Here is a 22,485-nt window from a genome sequence, read left to right on the forward strand (position 1 = left end):
CTTTTGTGTGCTTGATTACTCCGTGTTTGACTGAGGCCTCTCCCTCTCTCAGTGGCACTGTGTGTGTTTGAAGGGCCGGGCGGATGGCATTGATCAGCTCATCCTGTCTAACAGACCTATCCATCAAATCTGATGACTCTATTCTGGGATTGATGGGGTGTGTTCCATCTCTTATAATCCTATCTCCGCATACAGGAAGTACCTGTGTACAGAAGCCCCCTGTGTGCCACTGAGCGCTGGGGTCGGGTTTCACAGATGTCATCAGGCAGTGGTGTCATCAGCCTGTTTTCTCACTTCGGATAATAAAATCAGATTTGTAGAATCTCTATCATTTAGATTTGTACCAGTCTTTAATCAAAGGGTCTGTTCACGCAAGTTACCAAATGTATTCTACATTTATCTCTAGTAGTGTAATGCAGATAGTTCTGAATGCATCCCTGTTTCGAGATGTGTGTCTGCTTCCACAGTATACAGGGTGAGTATAATTTGTATTGTTCGCAGCATTAAACTGGCATAAAACCATAATTAAACAGAAACAGCCTTTTCCAGAATGATTGCCCCCATCGCTCTGGAATTAATAGACCTCTGCTGTGGGCACTTTTTATTGGAACTACATGAGGTTGGTGAATAATCCAGAGTACACAAGGTGCACTGATCTTGCTGAATTCTTTTGTCCAATTTGTCAGTTGATGTCTACAAACCTCAGAAAGTACTAGTGCGGGACTAGATACCACTTCAGATAATTTGGAAAAAAATGTACATGTTTCTATAATTTGAGTGAACTGACCTTTTAACTTTTGTTTCTATTTACTAAGGCTTGTGGACATCAAGGTACCTGAGGTCTCAATTTTGCATGGTAGTCTGCAGATTTAATGTCAACTCATGGCAGGGTTTTTGTTCCGATTTCCACCCAGCATGGCCTCCAGGACCGAGGTGCCTTTGTTGCACTAAACTGCCCCTTTGTCGTGTCTCACCGGGCACTGAATGGCTCTTTGTGTTGCTGACTGATAAAGCTTCTGCAAACATTTTGCTCACACACACACATGCGCATACACAAACACAGACACACAGCCAGAGGTGTCGCTAACGATGTTACATCCAAACTTACAGATTGACACACATTGTGGGAGTGGATGCCTAGATGAGCTTATCTCTTATCCAAACTGGGGCTTGTCACCAGCGCTCACACCTACCATCCCCACTTTAAGCCACTGTTGCTACAGAACCAATCAAGAAGGCCCCTCCCATCTATGATTGTTGTTATTCTGTGAGATTGGATGAGCAGTAGGTCGGTATCAGAGTGGTACATATTAGCATTTTATGGCCCACTGCAGAAGGCGTGCAGGACAGATTAGGTGGGTTAGTTTCTCCGAGGCTGGAGGACTGACGGCAGACAGACACATCTGTTACGCTCTTCACATTAGATTAGATGTGTGGAGGGTTGTAATTCTGACCACTGACCATTTGGCAGTATAGTTAACTGAAAAGGTCAGTCTTCTGCTCGTTTTCTGACAACCTTCCTCGTGTTTGATCAACTTTATCCCGTCTTCTTTGTCTTAGCGCTCTCCTGATTAGTGCTTCTGTCACTAATCCCATTCCCAATATTCCCACGAGTGCCCTCCAGAGACTGTGTCCACATCACATCTGTCTGCCCTCCTGGCTTTGGAGATGGTATTATCTTAATGTCAGAGTAAATTTCCTCTGGTTGTTGCACAGAAGCCAGAGCTCTGTTGTAACAGCAAACATTCACATGAGCAGATAACAGCCTCCAGCCTTCTGCTCTCCATAGGCCCTTTATTTGCACACAAATACATGAATGGCACACACACAAAGGCACACATGGGCACTGTATGTAATGTCAGGCAGCACGGGGGTCTCAGACATATTTAGATGCTGTTTAACAGACAAACAAGGGGAATATCAGCCTATAGCTACACACACACACAACATGCAGAGCCTTTTCAGATTTAATCTATGGATGCACCTGTCCTTCTGTGTATTGCATTATTGCAGGTAATGCAATTAGGTCTATCTCCATGTGTGTATGTGTTTGTGTGTGTACATGTGTCTTCCATACATTGTCAGAGGGCATCTCAAGTGTCCACAGAGCAGAGCTCTATCAGGGGGTCAGAGGTCAACAGTGACAGGTGTCCCTGGCCTCAAGATGTCTCGCTGGAAGTCAGCAGGTGGAGGAATAGTGTGGCTGCTATTGAAAATGTAACATGCTTAATTTCTGTTTTGATCTTTCTCCTTCACTTAAATTGATCATTATAGGTAAAAGACTTGTGCTTGTTTTGCTCACGTCTTTTTCTAATTCACTATAAACCCTTTTCCATCCTCTGAAGTAGTTTAATAGGCCTGTTGATACAAACTCCAAGCTTCAGTTTACATGTTAAGTGTAGATGAAAATATCCTCACAGAAATAATGTTCTGTCTGACAACTTTAGTATTTTTTTATACCTAAACCACAAAACAATGAAGATAAGAAAAATTGCACATTTTTCTGTGTAAATTAAAATTTGTCTCATACATGAGATTTCTTTATGCTGTTTTATAGAAACATTCTTGTCTGTGGGGTTTGTTACTCTACCTTGTTGACATGGATGAAACCTAATTCCCCCTAATGTCTTTTTACCATAAATACAGCGTGTGAACCTTAAAGGAAAAGTCTGTTGTGAAGCCTTCCTCTTTATCCCTTTCCCCACCCACAGCACTGCATCTTCCTTGTTTGAGATGCGGCAGTGGTTGGAACTGTAAAACATGACACTTTACTGCCACTCAGTGGTGACAGCTGACACTAGAGGCCTGCAAAATACATATTTTTCAGTTACTTAAATAAATTTAAGTAATTAATAATTTTTTTATATAAATCCAGTCACAGCACGTTTTTGCAATCAAAGGTTGAGTTTTTAGGTTCATATTATATATAAATAAAAGTGCTTCATAATTCTCTACCCAAAATGGCATGACTGTTTTATTTAATCATACTAGCAATACCTTTGTGATCAGCATATATATGCATATGAACCAGCATGCCATATATATATATATATATATATGACACACTGATCCTATCATGCAGAGGTTATCCCTTATACCTATGAAGTTCCTCATCATCATGGTCATCCACAATAGGTCCACAGAAATGTAAACTTTTACAATAATAAAAAGCATGTATTAATATATATATTTATCTATATATAAAGAGATGAGGGTCACACCATTAAGACTGATCCTGAGATTGATAACTCAACCTTAATCAATCAACTTAATTTTCTTTTTCAATCATTTTAATGTACTCAAGGCAGGAGATATCACTGCAAACACAAGAATCTCCTTCACGTGAGCAAATTCCCTTGAATTTGATAGTTTCAAATTGTCTAAAATGTCCAAAATGTCCATTGAATATCCTCAAACCAGGTGACTGATCAAACAAAAGAAGCAAGGCTTTATCTGATGTATAGTTAACAGTCCCTTCCCCCTACAGAGCCTCCTGTGGCTTTTGTTGACTCGTCTGCAGCTCAGCTTGACAGTTTATCCATTGAGGCCTGGGAGAAGGTGAATGGAGACGAGCAGCTGGTGCAGATGGTCTCCTGAGCAGGTTTGTCTAAGATGCTTTGATAAAACCAGTTAAAATCAGCTTCAGTGTTACAGTAATTAAATACTTGTCTGGTGAGCCTTTTTTTTTTACATCTGCAATTTACTGTCATGTAAATAAACAATGCTTCTCACATGTGTCAAGTATTACTACTGAGATAGAAGAGATTTGTTTAGAGACGATGTGTCATAATTAAAACAAACCTGACATCTACTGAGAAAGCAGATTCTGTGTCATTCTTACTTTATTCCTACTGACCTGGTTTTGTTTCAGCAAAAACATTGAAATGGACTAGAAAGTGTATACACACATCCAAAGCTGAATGCTGCACTTTCAAACAGAAAGGTTCAATTAAAGGAGAGTGCCATTCAAACTGTGTGTGCATTCATCAAAAAATAGTTGCAGTGACATCATCAATGTCTTTTATAGTACCACCAGCTTCTATCTATCTATCTATCTATCTATCTATCTATCTAAAGAAACACGTTGCCATACCCAGAATTATAAACCGAAATAAATAGTGAGAAGAAATTCTGCTAAACTTAAAGGTGGGAGTTTATTGATTTTTTTCAATAAGATTATACATGTGGAAATATGTCAAGTATAATTCAGAATAATCTGAAAGAAACACAGAGGATGGATGAAGACGAAACAATCTGTGACTATCAGTTGTTGTTAGATGCTAGTGGGTATACGTTCGGAATTTATGATTATCCATATGATAATCCATAAGGGAGAAATGTATTGAAATGTGTTTTAATGGGATGCTGCAGATCTTGTTGTAGTGGGCCTCTTTGGCCAGCAGGGAGTAGTGTTTGCATGCCTTATTCTTCTCACATCCAGCCTAATACATTGCCATAACTGATGTGATTGGGAGCAAAGAACTGAATATTTGGATCCTCTCTAACAACAGTTTCACTCTTAATGTGCTTGTGTTAATGTCAATGAAACGTTGTTTTATAATGTCTTTGAATGGTGTTTTTCATTCCAGTAAAATGGGGTTTTATGCCCATGAATGTGAGTGTGTGTATGTGTGTGTGGGGGGGTCCAGGTATTGTTGCTTTTGTGAGGACCTCGATCTGTTTATACAGCAGCATTATGAGGACTTGTCTTCAACATGAGGAAAAGAGGCAAGTCCCTATATAACATGTGTCATTATATTTTAATGTGAAGATGTTTTTTACGGTTGGGCGTTAGTTTCAGGTTAACGGCTATATAAGGTAAAGTTAAAGGTTAGCATTAAGCAAGTAGTAGTTAGGGTTATAATTAGCTTAATGTATGTTATAGGTGAGGTTGGATTAAGGTTCAGGTTTATGTTAAGGTTAGGTTAGGTTAGGTCAAAAACTAAACTGAAAAACAGTTAGTTGTGAGGTGCAGCGTCCTTTTGCTTCTTCCTCCTCCTCAGTCCCAGATTCTGTCTGATTCTTTTCCAGATTGAAGACTTCTTCTTTTTGGGCGTCTCCTCAGACGCCTCAGTCTCCACAGGTTCTGAAGCAGGGAGAGCATCAGAGAGGGACTCCTGCTGGTTGTTTGGTACAGTTTTATCTGCAGATTTGTCCACAGGCTCTCCTCCTCCTGCTTCTCGTGCTGTTTCTCCTCTTCCTTCTCCTGCTGCTCCTCCCCCTATTTCTCCTCCTGCTTCTCCCTTCTCCTCCTGCCACTCCTGATGCTTGACATCCTCTCTCTCCTTCTTCAGTGAGAGTTGAGAAGTCAGTTCCTCCACTTCTCTCTGCAGAAGCATTTTCCTCCTCAGCAGCACTTTTTGCGGAGACATCTCATCTCCTCCATTATCTGCAGACGGAGGAGGTTCTGCTCAGCCTGGAAGGTGTGCATCTGAGATTTGACCGCTTTCTCAAGGCTCAGCCTTCAGGTGGGTGGCCTGCGTGCCTGGCTATGAGGTTGTCCGCTTCATACCTTTGACTGATCTCATTGTTTGAAGCTCTTAGTTTCTCCAGTTCATGTAGGAGAGCCTTGTTTTTGCTCCTCTCAACCAGCAGATCCAAAGCAAACTTCTGGCTGGTTGATTATATAAGCCTCCTGGCAGCTCCTTGTAATATATGTGGAGGTCTGTCTCCTGGTTCTGCTTGGTGGTCTCAGTGAGGATCTCTGTAGTGCTGAGGGTTTCACTGTCCTCCTCGCAATCCTCAGGCTGCTGTGTTTCTTCATCCCAGTCACCCTCCTCCTCGCAATCCTCAGGCTGCTGTGTTTCTTCATCCCAGTCACCCTCCTCCTCCCAATCCTCAGGCTGCCATATTTCTTTGTCCGTGTCGCAGTAGCTTTCTTTCGGGGGTTGCAGTTTGGCCAACTGTTCGTGGGCCTCATCCAGCGCTTGGCAAAGAGTGAGTCTCCACTCTCGGTGTTGGCGACCACGGGCCCTCTCCTTGCCCAGCAGATGTTCAAGATATTTGACATCTCGTTGAAATGCCTGGCAATCCCTGCACTTGTACTGAGGTTTGACCTGTCCAGCAGTTATTCCGCTGTAGGCCATGGTGATCAGTTTGAATCAGGAGCAATAATATTGTTCAGCTGTTTGTTGCTGGTTTACAACTTCTCCTCCTGACAATTGTAAGCCACAAGGTGATCAGTAGGAAATGGTGAGTAAGATGCTGCAGTCATATTTATGTGTAGAATGTTCTATAATGTTCAAGTTCAAAGCCTTTTCGTCAAAACCATTTTATGTCATTACTGATGGTAAAGGTACAATGTTTTTTTGATGTGTGTGTGTGTCTGTGTCCAGGTATAGCTGGTGTAATGGGGACCTAAATCTGTCTTCTTTAAGGTTAAAGTCAAGGTTAAGTTTAGGTTTAGTTTTATGTTGGGGGTCAGTTTAAATTTAGGTTTAGGTTCAGGGTAGAGTAAGTCTCCAGGATATCACTGTAGTGTCCTCTAAAGTCATGGAGACATAACTGTGTGTGTGTGCGCGTGTGTGTATATGTGGGTGTGTGTGTGTGTGTGTGTGTGTGCCCGAGCATTAGCACTGCATCTGTTACAGCTCCTCTGTGCCCCCCAGTGTTTTCTCCCCTTCCCTTGTGTGTTCTCCCCTCCGCAGGTGTTTGCCATTTTCCCCCTGATGACTCGGCGGAGGTGCGGCCAGGGAGAGCTCACCACCGCACCTGCAGTTCATTCGATCACCGGCAGGATATCAACCCTGGTCATGCTCCCAGTCATCGCCAGTTCGTCCTCGTCACTACAGTGGTAGTTTGTCGTTCTCGGTTGTCAGTTTAGTATAATCAGAGTTATTCTTTCGTGTTGATATACCTTGCACTCAACGTGTTTCTCCTTGTTTACCTCCAGGATTCAACCTGTCGGTCCTCCTGCCTTCCCTCCTCGCTCACAGGACTCTGCGAGCGAAACACTCGCTCTCTTCATCCTCGTGGCCACGTTTTTGATGAGGCAATAAACACCCTGGAACTTTCTATTTTTGACTCGTGCTCTGTTCTGTCTCTGTGCTGGGGTCTAAACACATCCTGAACGTGACAGCATCAGTCAGTGTCCAGCCATCCTGGCTCCTACACAGGAACAGATCGAAGTGGCACACGGCGTATAAATCTAACACACGCGCTGCACACAGACACACCAATACACATCCTTGTTACGTGTTTGACTTACAATCACTCTCTTACTAACCTTCACATACCCTGTCAGCAGTAATTGCCCGACTGCAGCATTACCCTAACTTTCACATTTAACTGTGACACTTAAAACACCACTTCTCCCTTTTGAGTTTCAGAAGTAGCTGCTCACAAATTAGTCTTTTACCAAGACCTTATTGGACAGTTGACATACTGTAGAGAGCTCTCTCACACTCGCACACACACACAAGCACACACACACAGTGAAACACCCTCTCTTCATCCCATTCACTCTCCACTAGCAAAGACTCAGAGTTTAGGTTATTGTCCTAGCAGCATTACATAGCTACTGCCGCACAGAGGAGAGGAGAGGACATATAAGAAGAGGGACAAACATGGGGAAGGAGAAGACAAAATAAGAGATTAAAGGAGAGAGAAAATGAGAGGTGACTAAAGCAAGTGGAGATAATTGAAGTAAGGAGAGGAGCAAGGTTGGAGAAACCAGAAGATTGGGGAGGAGAAGGAGAGGGAAGGAGAAAGAGAAAGGACGTAAAGAAGAGGAAATGTAAGGATGAGAGAAAAGAAGAGACTAAGGAGGGGGAGAGGAGAGGATGCAGAAACAGAGTTGTGATGAGAAGAGAGGAGTCTCAGTGAAGAGCTGTTTGGATTACCTGAGGCGTCCTAATGGTTATATTGAAAAAAATCGATGATCGATGCGCTGCGCACTGCTGAGGACACAGTGCCATCTAGTGCTTGTTGTCGCAAACTCTTCCATGCAGTAACAAACCAAACAAAGTCACACTAAGGGCAAAAACATACTTTGAACTGATATCCAGACCCGTCGGTCCAAGTGTGTGTGTGTGTGTGTGTGCTCAGTAAATTTGTGTATCTCTAACATTTCATATCAGAGCCATGAACGTGGCTTGCTCCAGAAGACTGTAATACAGTTGCTGTAAAATCTCTAATCTAATAAAGTCTGAGCACCTTGCTGGGCTCTCTTTGGCCTCTGTGATGATTACATGGCTCCCTCTCCTCATGGTAGCTACTCATCATTATTTGCTCAATATTAAAATGTGTGAAAAATTGCAAGTTAATGCCTCATAAAATAAGTTAAAGTGCAGCTGTTATATGCTGTAAATGTGTCCACCTTTGCAATGCATGATTTACATTTGATGAAAGTTTCCTCTTTGCTCACTGTTTTTGCTGGATCATAAAACATCATTAATTTACCACAGTAAATCCTGTGCGTGAATATCTGACAGATAAAATAAGGCAACACAGGCTTTTATGCCATAAAGAGGGAAGATCATCACTGTGTTGAAAATGTAAACTGAAAATAAATCTAAATCTAATGCAAAAACTAGCTTTATATGTGCATGTGTCTGGGAAATACATGGAACAGTTGTTTTTTTCATCATTCATGTCTGCAGAAAAGTAGCAGTAGTATTCTCAGGGGAGAGAAGAGAGAGAGAGAAAGTGGGAGAAAGAGGAGAGGGGCATGAACAGGATGAAACCTTCATAGGAGGAGATGCTGAATAACATGAAATTAGGTCTGAGAATTTAAAGTGGTTATTACCGCTCCTCCGCTCCCGTTCACTCCGCTCTGCATCTGCCAATCGGCTTGTTGCTCCCTCACTGGGAGCTAAACACTCATCAAAATCACGACTGTTTGCTGCCCTAGCTCCTAAATGGTGGAACAGCTCCCCAATGACATCAGGACAGCAGAAAGTCTACTCATCTTTCGCCGCTAACTAAAAACACGTCTCTTCCGACTACACCTTGAATAAAAAAAAAAAAAGTAGCGCTTTAGTAGCACTTAAATGGCACTTACATATAGCACTTTGTAGTTTGGCTTTCTTGAAGAAAACTATCTTCTCAGTGTTTGTTGTCCTGGAAACACAACATCCATATATCTATTTTTACTGAGAAGAAATTCTGCTAAACTTAAAGTTGGGAGTTTATTGATTTTTTTCAATAAGATTATACATGTGGAAATATGTCAAGTATAATTCAGAATAATCTGCTTGTCGTTACCAAATGAATCTGAAAGAAACACAGAGGATGGATGAAGACGAAACAATCTGTGACTATCAGTTGTTGTTAGATGCTAGTGGGTATACATTCGGGATTTATGATTATCCATATGATAATCCATAAGGGAGAAATGTATTGAAATGTGTTTTAATGGGATGCTGCAGATCTTGTTGTAGTGGGCCTCTTTGGCCAGCAGGGAGTAGTGTTTGCATGCCTTATTCTTCTCACAGCCATCCTAATACATTGCCATAACTGATGTGATTGGGAGCAAAGAACTGAATATTTGGATCCTCTCTAACAACAGTTTCACTCTTAATGTGCTTGTGTTAATGTCAATGAAACGTTGTTTTATAATGTCTTTGAATGGTGTTTTTCATTCCAGTAAAATGGGGTTTTATGCCCATGAATGTTTCTGAGTGTGTGTGTGGTCCAGGTATTGCTGCTTTTGTGAGGACCTCGATCTGTTTATACAGCAGCATTATGAGGACTTGTCTTCAACATGAGGAAAAAGAGCAAGTCCCTATATAACATGTGTCATTATATTTTAATGTGAAGATGTTTTTTACGGTTGGGCGTTAGTTTCAGGTTAACGGCTATATAAGGTAAAGTTAAAGGTTAGCATTAAGCAAGTAGTAGTTAGGGTTATAATTAGCTTAATGTACACTGTAAGAAAAGTCCGTGAAATTAACAGTGAAGTGCTGTAAAATCATGACATAAAAATATTGTAAATGGAAAAACAATGAAGCAGGGTTTAATTTACAGTAATATTTTGTAAAATACTGAACGTAACATAACTGTTAATTTTAACGTAAAAATATGCTAAAATAATCATATTTCTTTGTAGAATTTACAGATTACTGTAGTTTAAACAAAGAAAAACTGTAATACAAAAAGCAATACAATACAGTTAAAATTACAACATGACAGTGTTAAAAAACATTTTTTTTAATACAGAATAAAACTGTATTACATTTTACAAATTTATATGTTATACAGATAATAATATGTACAAATACAGCTAAATTATGTTAATATGAGGGGTTTAAAAAACAGGTGATGTGTCTGTTTAGAATTGAGTAGGCCTACACTGTAAAGAATTGACTGTAGACAGTAAATACCTGGCAAAAAAGTTGCCAATAAAGTACTGTAAAAAGAATTACAGTATACTACAGGATACCTTTTACAGTTTTTTGTTGTATATAAATTACAACAATTTCCTGTTTGTTTTTTATTTTTACAAAAAAACGCAATTAATTGTAATCTAGATTACAACATTACCTTGTATTCTATTCAAATTACAGAAGTCACCTGGCAACTAAAGTTGCCAATAAATAGCTGTTAATACTTCAAAATACAATATGATGTTGTTATTTTTTCCCCCTACATTAGCAGTTTTGCAAATTATGCATACTGTGAGGTATTTTGAATGAGACCAGGCATACTGTTTAATCAAAATTCATCTACATTGCACGAAAGTCTCTTCACCTGTTAAATAAAAATGGAGCCAGAGCTGCAACACAATAAAACTCTATTGACACTTAATACAGTTTCACAACGTTTTAAGTACATGGTGTTCTTTTTTTCAGAAAAGCTCTTAAACGTAAATTATATATCTTTGGACACCGGCCACCCAGTGGAATTCACATTGACCAGTTTTTCAACATAGTCAAACATTATTAAAACTGACAACATACTTGGCTTAAAGGCCCAATCTGAAACCAGGACCTGAGGTAGAAATGTATTAAGAAGAAGGTCACATAATATTTGGTATAATTTAACTTTTAGCTAACTAGCTAAAAAAGATGACCTTTTTTCAGTGTGTTTGGAAATCTTAATATATCAGCAAAAGATGTAAATACTAATAAAATGTTAAGAAAAGAACAATGTCCAGTCACATAGTGAGGAGGAGAACAGTCCTCATGCTTTACATTTGACTTACACTCAAAGCCATTCAAAGTCCATTAATCTCTTGAGGAGAGAAGAGACGTGAGGACTGACAGAGTTGTGCTTGTTTTCACGCACCTTCCCACTTCTTTGGCTGACCAGCTTTGCCGTCTTGGTGCCTTTGGTTGGATTGATTCCAACGAAACATCTGAAATCACAAAATCACACGAAAAGAAACTTCATGAAAAAAACTGCGCTGACAGCTCCTCTAAAAGAGGGAGCCGAATCCATCAGGTTGTTCAAGACAAGATAATCACTTGCCCATTTAATATGAAAAGCAAAACTTCACAAAGATGCATGAGCTGACCAGCAGTGATATAGTTGCATCAACATAACCTCAGGCAGCAGGTCCTCTGGTTGGAGATTTCCTGACCAGCTTGCAAGGACAACAATCGCATCGCAAAACATACCGAAGTAACATTTTTAGTATTCACAACAGAACCATATTTAGCGTATGTTGCTGCTTCACGGTGCTCCTATACCACTCATTGTATTGGAACTATTTTGTTTGTGAAACACAGCCTGGATACACACTGGAGCCTTTTTACATATCACACCACTGCACAGGCCACCTAGTGGCTCCAGTGTGTAGTAATACTGCCATTCAGTAACAAACAAAATTGTTCCAAAGTAAGGAGTGGTCTGAGGGCATCATCAAATGGTTAGGAAAAATCATTAAATATTCAGTTAATATACATTCTGTTGTGGATTACTAAACATATTTTTGGCATGTTTGTTGTGGTATAAAATGTTGTTTGGTAGTTGTCCCAGTTCGCTGCCACTGTTGTTGGGCTAGTCATGAGATCTTCAATTGAAGGACTCTATGCCCAGGGTTATGTCCATGCAACGACGTTAGTGCTGGTTGGTAAGCCTAACCCTTAAAACAAAAAAATCCCAACTATTCCTATCACTCTGTTTTTACAATTACTGAATTACTAAATGGGCTTGTTACTTTTGTCTTGCTTGGACAACTGCAGAGTGCAGCAGACAAAGGGAGTTTATGATCTAACATAATTTCTGTTGCCTTCCACATAGACATATCCACATGTTTAACTGTTATATAGTCTTGGTCTGTGCAATGCTTAACAACAGATAAAAAAAAACTGTATACATTACCTAAGACAATTAGTTTCGGAAAGTCAGGAAGTGTCAGTGTTCTTTCGACGTCAGCTGCTGTTGCTAACACCTACAAGAAAAAATACATTAAAAAATAGCTTAACTGTTGAGAGTAACAAGATCATACCAATATAATTTTCAAAAGCTTCAAAGTATAATAATTTCAAACTTACATCTGCTTGCAAAAGTTATACCTGCTAGAACAAAACTAAAAATCGGCTGATTGCAAATCTGACTGTTCAATTTAGGCCCAATCCCATTTCACCCAGCTAGCGCGCTAGCGTTAGCATGCTAGCTTTAGCGCTCTAGCGTTAGCATGCTAGCTTTAGCGCGATGTTACTGAGCTTAACTGCTCCTCTCATAACAAAACATCCTGGCAGGGTTGCATACTACCTTTTCAATTTCAAATGTCATTGATTCACTTCAAGTCATTCACTTGTCAGTTTAGTAACTGCAAAAAATAGCATTGGTTTAATTAAGATCTCAACAATGTTATTACAATGACATCCCAACAAAGTTGAAGCCCATATAAATGTTGTAGGCAATTAACATTCAACTTATGTATTACGTAGTGGCTGGACACGGCTGTTGCTCCTCTGCTCCCATGCTCTCATGTCAAGGTCGTCTTTCAAACGGTCCAATTGCAACGCAATCGATATCAACAGTATTTAACTGTAACATGCACCATCTACAGTCAGAATACAACTTGCCTGTAATTTTACAATGTGTTATTGTGGAAAAATGCTGTCAGCTACTGTAATTATATTTGGCCCATGATGCATTGCGATATACAGATAAACTTCGTAAAACGACAGAACAAGAAGTTACTGTAAATTTTTACTGTAGAAACTACAGAAATTTGTTACAGTGTATATTTAACAATATATCAGTAGGTTCATAATAATAGTAATGATAACTTTATTTGTGTAGCACTTATCTAAACAAGGTTACAAAGTGCTTCACACAAAAGTCCATGGCAAAAATTAATTTAAGAGCCAAATCATAACATAATAAGGTCAAGACCTTAAGTTTATAGAGAAACCCAACAGTTCCCACAATGAGCAAGCACTTAAGGATAAAAACTTTTCTTGTTATTATGGTAATTACTAGTGATTAGTTTCGAGAAATAGTTGGCTCTTGCAATTTTTATTTTGTCATTATAGGAAGTTAAGAGTTCTTTCATATTTAGGTAGTGGACATGCAGTTTGGTCTTTTTCCACTTCCGTTCGTTTTTTCTGCACAGCCTTTTAAGTTCTCGTAGCCTGTCATCAACCCATGGAGAGGTGTTAATAGGGGATTTCATTCTTGTTTTAATGGGGGCTATGATATCCAGTGTGGTTTGACAGGTATTATTGAACCCATTAAGTAAAATATTAGGATCAGATGACTCATGACTCGCGTTATGGTCAAGAAGACCTACGGAAAAGTTTGATGAGAATTTTGAGGCACTATGTTCATTTAAGATATACGTGAACTTTTATGTAACTTTTTATGTTTTTTTGGGCAACGTTGAACAGGGAGTCAAACTTAACACAGAAGGCGTGATGGACTAGACATGTAAACCACGAGGTCCCAACTTTGACAAATAAATAAGTTATAATTCGTTAATAGCCTGGTTAAATAATTATTTCATTGTAGTATTTTGAGAGTCAACAAAGTATTTGGTAGAATCTTTGGAACAAAAAATGCCTCCCAAGTCTTCTAAAACCGTGCTGACTAACGACTTAGAGGCTAAGGCTACTATAGCAAGAACACTGTGGACGCTAGCATGCTACAGGCATTCCGGGAGATTGTCAAGGAAGTTATTCAAGAAGAGAATAGCGGTCTCCGTGAAGAGATCAAGCGGGCCATCGCTCTGATAAAAACTGCCCTAGATGAATGCAGTGACAAACTACGTGAGCATGACGAAGGGCTGAATGACTTGGATACCCGCTTGGAGGCGATACGCAAATTTGAGCCAAATCACTACAGGAGAAGACTGATGATCTGGAAAATAGAGGAGGACGATGCAATCTACGTATTATAGGAGTGCCCGAGGGTTTGGAAAAGGGAAATCCTACACAGTTCATCACCGGGGTTCTACACAACGTTCTTGGGGGTCCTAATGGCGTGGAGGAGCCCCCGATTCTGGACAGGGCTCATCATGCCACGGCTCAGGTACCTCGTGAGGGGGACCAGACAATACTAATTTTTCTCTCCGATGCATCAAACATACTCGCATATCAATTACTTTTTCGTTGACAAAAAGCTATTATCTAATGTCAAAGTATGCATGTATAATAGTATTGTTATATCCGATCATAGCCCTCTGGTTTTAGAGCTCAGTTTTCCGAATCAAAATTCAGTTTACTCATAACTATATGCTCTCTTGTTATCTGATGAAGGATTTATCCAGTACATTTCCAAACAGATGCATGTAAATCTTACGGAAGGAATTCGTTAAATAGCAGCGTGGTCATGCTAATTTAGCAGAAAAGGGCTGTAGGTATTGCCTGTTTAAAATGTAATTTTTTTGTAAATTAGAACAGATTAAACTGTAAAAATTACAAGTTGTTCTTGTAAAGTTATTTACATTTTTACTGAAAATTTTACAGAATTATTCTGGCAACCCAGCTGCCAACTTTTTTCCGTAAAAACAACGGGATTTTTCTTACAGTGTATGTTATAGGTGAGGTTGGATTAAGGTTAAGGTTTATGATAAGGTTAGGTCAAAAACTAAACTGAAAAACTAAACATGATTTCATGCAGGAGAAGCACAGGTGAATAAGTATGAGGTGTGAGTTGGTTGTGAGGTGCAGCGTCCTTTTGCTTCTTCCTCCTCCTCAGTCCCAGATTCTGTCTGATTCTTTTCCAGATTGAAGACTTCTTCTTTTTGGGCGTCTCCTCAGACGCCTCAGTCTCCACAGGTTCTGAAGCAGGGAGAGCATCAGAGAGGGACTCCTGCTGGTTGTTTGGTACAGTTTTATCTGCAGATTTGTCCACAGGCTCTCCTCCTCCTGCTTCTCGTGCTGTTTCTCCTCCTCCTTCTCCTGCTGCTCCTCCCCCTATTTCTCCTCCTGCTTCTCCCTTCTCCTCCTGTCACTCCTGATGCTTGACATCCTCTCTCTCCTTTTTCAGTGAGAGTTGAGAAGTCAGTTCCTCCACTTCTCTCTGCAGAAGCATTTTCTCCTCAGCAGCACTTTTGCGGAGACATCTCATCTCCTCCATTATCTGCAGATGGAGGAGGTTCTGCTCAGCCTGGAAGGTGTGCATCTGAGACTTGACTGCTTTCTCAAGCTCAGCCTTCAGGTGGGTGGCCTGCTGCCTGGCTATGAGGTTGTCCGCTTCATACCTTTGACTGATCTCATTGTTTGAAGCTCTTAGTTTCTCCAGTTCATCTAGGAGAGCCTCGTTTTTGCTCCTCTCAGGCTGCAGCTCCAAAGCAAACATCTGCTGGTTGATTATATAAGCCTCCTGCAGCTCCTTGTAATATATTTGGAGGTCTGTCTCCTGGTTCTGCTTGGTGGTCTCAGTGAGGATCTCTGTAGTGCTGAGGGTTTCACTGTCCTCCTCGCAATCCTCAGGCTGCTGTGTTTCTTCATCCCAGTCACCCTCCTCCTCGCAATCCTCAGTCTCCACAGGTTCTGAAGCAAGGAGAGCATCAGAGAGGGACTCCTGCTGGTTGTTTAGTACAGTTTTATCTGCAGATTTGTCCACAGGCTCTCCTCCTCCTGCTTCTCGTGCTGTTTCTCCTCCTCCTTCTCCTGCTGCTCCTCCCCCTATTTCTCCTCCTGCTTCTCCCTTCTCCTCCTGTCACTCCTGATGCTTGACATCCTCTCTCTTCTTCTTCAGTGAGAGTTGAGAAGTCAGTTCCTCCACTTCTCTCTGCAGAAGTATTTTCTCCTCAGCAGCACTTTTGCGGAGACATCTCATCTCCTCCATTATCTGCAGATGGAGGAGGTTCTGCTCAGCCTGGAAGGTGTGCATCTGAGACTTGACTGCTTTCTCAAGCTCAGCCTTCAGGTGGGTGGCCTGCTGCCTGGCTATGAGGTTGTCCGCTTCATACCTTTGACTGATCTCATTGTTTGAAGCTCTTAGTTTCTCCAGTTCATCTAGGAGAGCCTCGTTTTTGCTCCTCTCAGCCTGCAGCTCCAAAGCAAACATCTGCTGGTTGGTTATATAAGCCTCCTGCCACTCCTGATGCTTGACATCCTCTCTCTCCTTCTTCAGTGAGAGTTGAGAAGTCAGTTCCTCCACTTCTCTCTGCAGAAGCATTTTCTCCTCAGCAGCACTTTTGCGGAGACATCTCATCTCCTCCATTATCTGCAGATGGAGGAGGTTCTGCTCAGCCTGGAAGGTGTGCATCTGAGACTTGACTGCTTTCTCAAGCTCAGCCTTCAGGTGGGTGGCCTGCTGCCTGGCTATGAGGTTGTCCGCTTCATACCTTTGACTGATCTCATTGTTTGAAGCTCTTAGTTTCTCCAGTTCATGTAGGAGAGCCTCGTTTTTGCTCCTTTCAACCTGCAGCTCCAAAGCAAACATCTGCTGGTTGATTATATAAGCCTCCTGCAGCTCCTTGTAATATATTTGGAGGTCTGTCTCCTGGTTCTGCTTGGTGGTTATTACCGCTCCTCCGCTCCCGTCACTGGTTACCAGTGGCTGTCCGCATCCATTTCAAAACACTAGTACTTCCGTACTGTGCTGCGAATGGATCGGGTCCAATCTACATCCAGGACATGGTCAAACGTTACACCCCAGCCCGTTCACTCCGCTCTGCATCTGCCAATCGGCTTGTTGCTCCCTCACTGGGAGCTAAACACTCATCAAAATCACGACTGTTTGCTGTCCTAGCTCCTAAATGGTGGAACAGCTCCCCAATGACATCAGGACAGCAGAAAGTCTACACATCTTTCGCCGCTAACTAAAAACACGTCTCTTCCGACTACACCTTGAATACCAAAAAAAAAAGTAGCGCTTTAGTAGCACTTAAATGGCACTTACATATAGCACTTTGTAGTTTGGCTTTCTTGAAGAAAATTGCACTTTCTTGATTCTTGTTGTTCTGGGTTTATACCCTCATGGTTGAATGCACTTATTGTAAGTCGCTTAGGATAAAAGCGTCAGCTAAATGAAACGTAATATTAGATGATTTAGTCCCTGGGTTGAACCAAATACATGTTAATACACTATGAATGGATCTTGTGACAAGGATCCGATATGAGTCCAAATGTAGCATCACTTAGAGACTACATCCTTTGCTCTTATCAGTTTCATATAACACAATGTTTTTATTGTAAGAACCAAGAAACAATATAGAATTGAAGAAATACAAGAATGTGGAAATTGTGTGCCATTTTATTTCTAGAAGGGAAGAAATGAAACTTCATCTATGAAGATAATGTAATCAACTGTTTGAATTGGCCTTATATGATCATATGATAGACATGCAGAGCAGGAAGGCTTTTTACTGTCATACATCAAACACCTCTCCATTTTTATTTTGAACTTTATTGTAGTAAAACTATCTTCTCAGTGTTTGTTGTCCTGGAAACACAACATCCATATATCTATTTTCTTTGTGTGTGTGTGTGTGTCCTCTGCATATCCACATCTCAGATGACAAAGCATGTCTTTTTTCAGGCACAGCTCAGGGTTTAACCTGACTACGCTTCATATGTCAAATCATAAACATGTTCCTAACAGTCTGCGGTGGATGAGCACGTGTTCGGACCATTTGTTTCACTGTCACACACAGTGTGAACTGGTTGCAGCTGCTACATCCTTGAACACACCTCACATGTGTCTCACAGTAACACAAATCTCTGAGATAGAGTTACCTTATAAAGCCACTGGGTGTGTTTAGCACTTTATCCTTCACTTCGGACTATCAACCCAATAATACATTCTTACATTCATTTTCTATACTGGCTTATTCTTTGAGGTTCACTGGGCTGAGACCAATCCTAGCTGACATTGGGCGAGAGGGCTGACATGTTGGGACAAAAATGATTTGCTATTATGATGATGTAAATTTAATAGTGGAATTTAATTTATAGGTGTAGCTGTTTTTGGTTTGAATGTCTGGTGTGTAATCTGTTACAGATGATGTCATGCTTCTTCCACTTTGTCCTCCTCTGGCCTGTAGACAGAGAGCAGAGTGGATCCTCCTCCACTTGTCCCTGCCTCCTCCCGGCTGTGTTTACAATCGACATACCACGCCTGGAGCTGCTGCGCTCTAGAGTTTCACTAAAAAGGCCCGGTGCAGACTCCTGTTTGAATCTGCCTTGGCGTGTGTGATTGTGAGTCTAAACTTTGCTCTCTGTTTATGTCTCCCTGTCCTCTGGGAATTTGAGGGCACCGCTGACATGCCGGTCCCTCGCTCGGATAATAGGACGCTGACTACTACTGCTCTCTTATTGGATAATGAGAGGAAGTTAGACGCTGACACGACATGCACCATTCAATTGTGTCCCTTTTCATCTGGTTTCAATTGTGGCTTCAAGTCTTCTTATCAAGAGCCAAAAGAGCTTTTGAAGAAAGAGAGGAGGATGAGGGGGTGTGTGAGCTAAAGGATGGCCTACAGACTAATTTTAGAAATGCTGAACCACTCACTCACTCACACAAAATGCCATGTATATTGATCTGTATTTATGTCTGCAACGTAATGGATCTGTACAGCACAACAAACTCCAAAAAACAGCAAGAACCTCTCTCAAGTAATGAACCCTTCAGGGCTGCCTTATCTCCACTCCCAGTTCCATTTTGTATGAGCTGACAGAGATATCTGTTGAAGGCCAGGTGGGCACACGATGCACAGGATGTCCTCAACACAGCCTCATTTCCCGTCACCATCCATCCCTCCCTCATTCTTTCCCTTGAACTGTAACCTCCTGTCTCTCCTCCCACTCCATCTTGCTCTTCTCTTCAGGGATGATGCCTTCAGTGTCACTCTGCGTGCAAACCGCACATGTTTGACCAGATTATCCGTTTGAAAAGATGGAAAGCGCCTACCATCTTTAGCTGGGTCAGAGTTCACACATTCTTTCTCTTTCCTGTCTCCTTCCTCAAGAAGCAACAAAGGGGGAAAAGTGATGGGGAGAAATGTTTACAGAGTAGATGTTTGCCTGCCTGGAGAAGGCACTTAGCTTGGCTGAGTTAATGATGAACTCACTTTTAGGTGGGCAGACGGCTAAAAGGAAGGCCTCGTCCTCCTCCCTCTGCAGCTGTGACGGAAAGCCTCTCGGAGGACGGGGAAAAAAAGGATGTGAGGCGAGTGCTGCAGATTACACCCTCCAGGCTCTGCTCACTGTCATACGAATGCATTTCAGCCCAATAAGATATTACTTCCCATCCTCCCTGTGTTAATGGATTACCTGAGCCACTGGGGAAGTGTGAGGAGATCAATCAGATGAGGCAACAGTCAGTGACAGAGTTATCCCCCAAAAGCAAACAGACTGAGGGCAGGCGGCGTGTAATGACTCTTGGCATGTTTCTGTTCTGGACTGACCTGCAAACGTCTCAAAACCACAAAATTCCACTAACGTTATGAATGATGAATTCACAGAGGTAGTGACCCATTTTGTCAACACAAATCACTGATCTGACGTTTTATCTGTGAATGTAAGAGAACACCACCTGCTAACATTTTGATCAGAGGTGATGTTACACGCTGACAATGAGGATGGAAAACATGGCTCTGTGAAATGGATGACTTGATGTCCAAAGAGCAAACACATCAGCTGCACAAGCTCCATGTTTCACCCTGATAATAAACTATCAATCACTGGGTTAGATCCCCAAGGAAAGGGTTGGTGCAATCAATTTATTAAACATAATTTCTTATCACTTTCCACTTGAAAGAAAATATTTTATCTCATGCAACTCGGAGCTTCTCTCTCCTCTTCTTCTTCATCACATTAATGTTTTATCAATACATGTTAATATCATTCCAGATCCGGGATCACTGCTGAGACCACATCTTGTATCGTGATTGTGGATTATAATAACAACTGAACTTGTTTCAATATACAATATACCTGCTCACATATACTACTATTATTGGCAGTACCTCAATCATTACACTTGAATGTGATTCATTAACATTAATGTGTGTGTAACCAAATCAATGGATTCCTGTTACAAAGAAAAAACTAGACTGAGTGTGTATGTAATCTGAGTGAGCGCATACCTCCATTAAGGCCCAGTAGTCTCCCTAAATACAATACAATTCAAGCTGCACCCAATTTTACACATTCAAAGACAACAGTCCCCCAAAGGTGCCTCATTTTTTCATCAAGATTCTTGTTCTTTGAGAAATCAGAGAAAATGTCAAAACAAATACCCCATCATAAGGAAAGTGTCCCTTTGTGGTTCTTTCTTGGTCCACCATGTTGAAAGAAAATCACTTTAGTGGTTTTTACGTAATCCTGCTGACAAACATGAATGAAAACATAACCTCCTTGGCGGAGGTAATGATCAGGAAAACTGATCCCCAGATTATTTTTTGTAGTTTGCTTGTTCTCTGGCTTCTCCGTTTTTTTCCAGGTTTTCTAGCTCGCACAGTCCAAAGACATGCATTGATAGGAGACTCTAAATTGACCGTAGGTATATGAATGTGAGAGTAAATGGTTGTTTTTCTCTGTATGTTGACCCTGTCATACACTGGTGACCTGTCCAGGGTTTAACCCGCCTGTCGCCCAATGTCAGCAGGGATTGGCTCCATCTCCCCCCTGCGACCCTGAAAGGAAAAGCAGAATAGATAATGGATGGCTGGATGACATCTGACCACCATCAAGATACCATTGAGCAAGGCTGCAGTGGAGCTGATCACTGACAGACAGCACAAACTGCCAGGTGCAAACGTGTAGCATGTAGGTGGTTGTTGCTGGAGAAAGAGAATGTGTGTCTCATGTTGACTAGAGAAAATGGGCTTTTTTGTGTGAAATTTCCTCAGTAAATTAAAAAACAAGATTTATTTTCATGTCTGCAGTGGAGCTGAAATAAAGCAGAGGGATTAGCATTAAAGGAGCCTTTCCCACCTCCTTATTCCACTCCTCCTTCCATAAACTGTCCCACAGCGTGGATACATTTCCAAGACTTTGGCATGTGGCCTGGTCAGTGCAGTGTGTGTGCGTGAGAGTGTGTGTGTTATTGTGAGTATAGTGTACATGTCCCCAGAAGGGATTGGTTTTCACAGCTTGGTGATGTGGCTAATAGCAGATTCAATTTGGCACCTATTTTAATCCCCAGGATGTGAAGGTCACTGCAGCAGCACCAACCATGAGCCCAGGCATCAATAACACCAATGCACATCAGTGGTCTATCGCTCTGTTTTATACTATTCTTAAAAAATAGTTCTTAAGCCTGTGTTATATATTGATGTGCAGCAACCGATGCTGACATTTTTTTTAATCTGTTCAGTCATTTCTGAGATAATCTGTTTATGTCTAAGGAAAACGTTTCTGTTTCAGTGAACAACACACACCGTGGCCTTGTTAAAGCAGACGCTAGATGACGCTGTTACACCAACACTGTGTCCAGCCTCTCACTTGCAGCAGTCTGCTGAAGATCTGACACTTCTAAAGAAGCACCAACCCTATGGGCTGGTTAATGCATCGTAATTTTTAAGTAACTATTTGAGTTAAATATACAAAACAAAAAAATTGTAGAAACAAAAGTGTGACTTTTTAAATGTATCTACTTGCTACAAATATGACTGTCACATATTTCAAATGTCTGAGATGAACATGTTTTCCTCCTTCCTTGTGTAAATGTAAATAAATCATTATGATGATGGTGATGAGATGAAGATGTCAGCTTCTTGCTCCAACCTGAAAATGCAACCTGCGTGAAAACGTGCAGCCACACATGGCGTGACATGAAAGACGGTCCTCCTGGGGAGGAAACAGCAGGAAACGGCAGCATCCTCTAAATCCAGATTGCCTGGTCATCAGACACGGACCCCCTCACCACCACCACCTCCCACCTCCCACCTCCTCCTCATCAAGCCATAAATTTGGGGCCAATTCAGCTCTGAGACAGTCAGTGTCTCTTATCTTGGATAAATATTTGCTTCCTTGGGCTTCAATTCAACACAGGAACAGACAACAGCACTGGTGCCTCACAGGGAGTTTCCGGACCATCACCACACTTTGCATTATTGGTGAAGTCTTTAGTCACATTCCACTTGTTTTCCCCCCTCTTCTCTCCATCGTGAAAGCTGCGGTGCAGAGGAGGTGTGTG

This window comes from Hippoglossus hippoglossus, chromosome 4 (genome assembly GCF_009819705.1).
Source record: "Hippoglossus hippoglossus isolate fHipHip1 chromosome 4, fHipHip1.pri, whole genome shotgun sequence".
Taxonomy (NCBI): domain Eukaryota; kingdom Metazoa; phylum Chordata; class Actinopteri; order Pleuronectiformes; family Pleuronectidae; genus Hippoglossus; species Hippoglossus hippoglossus.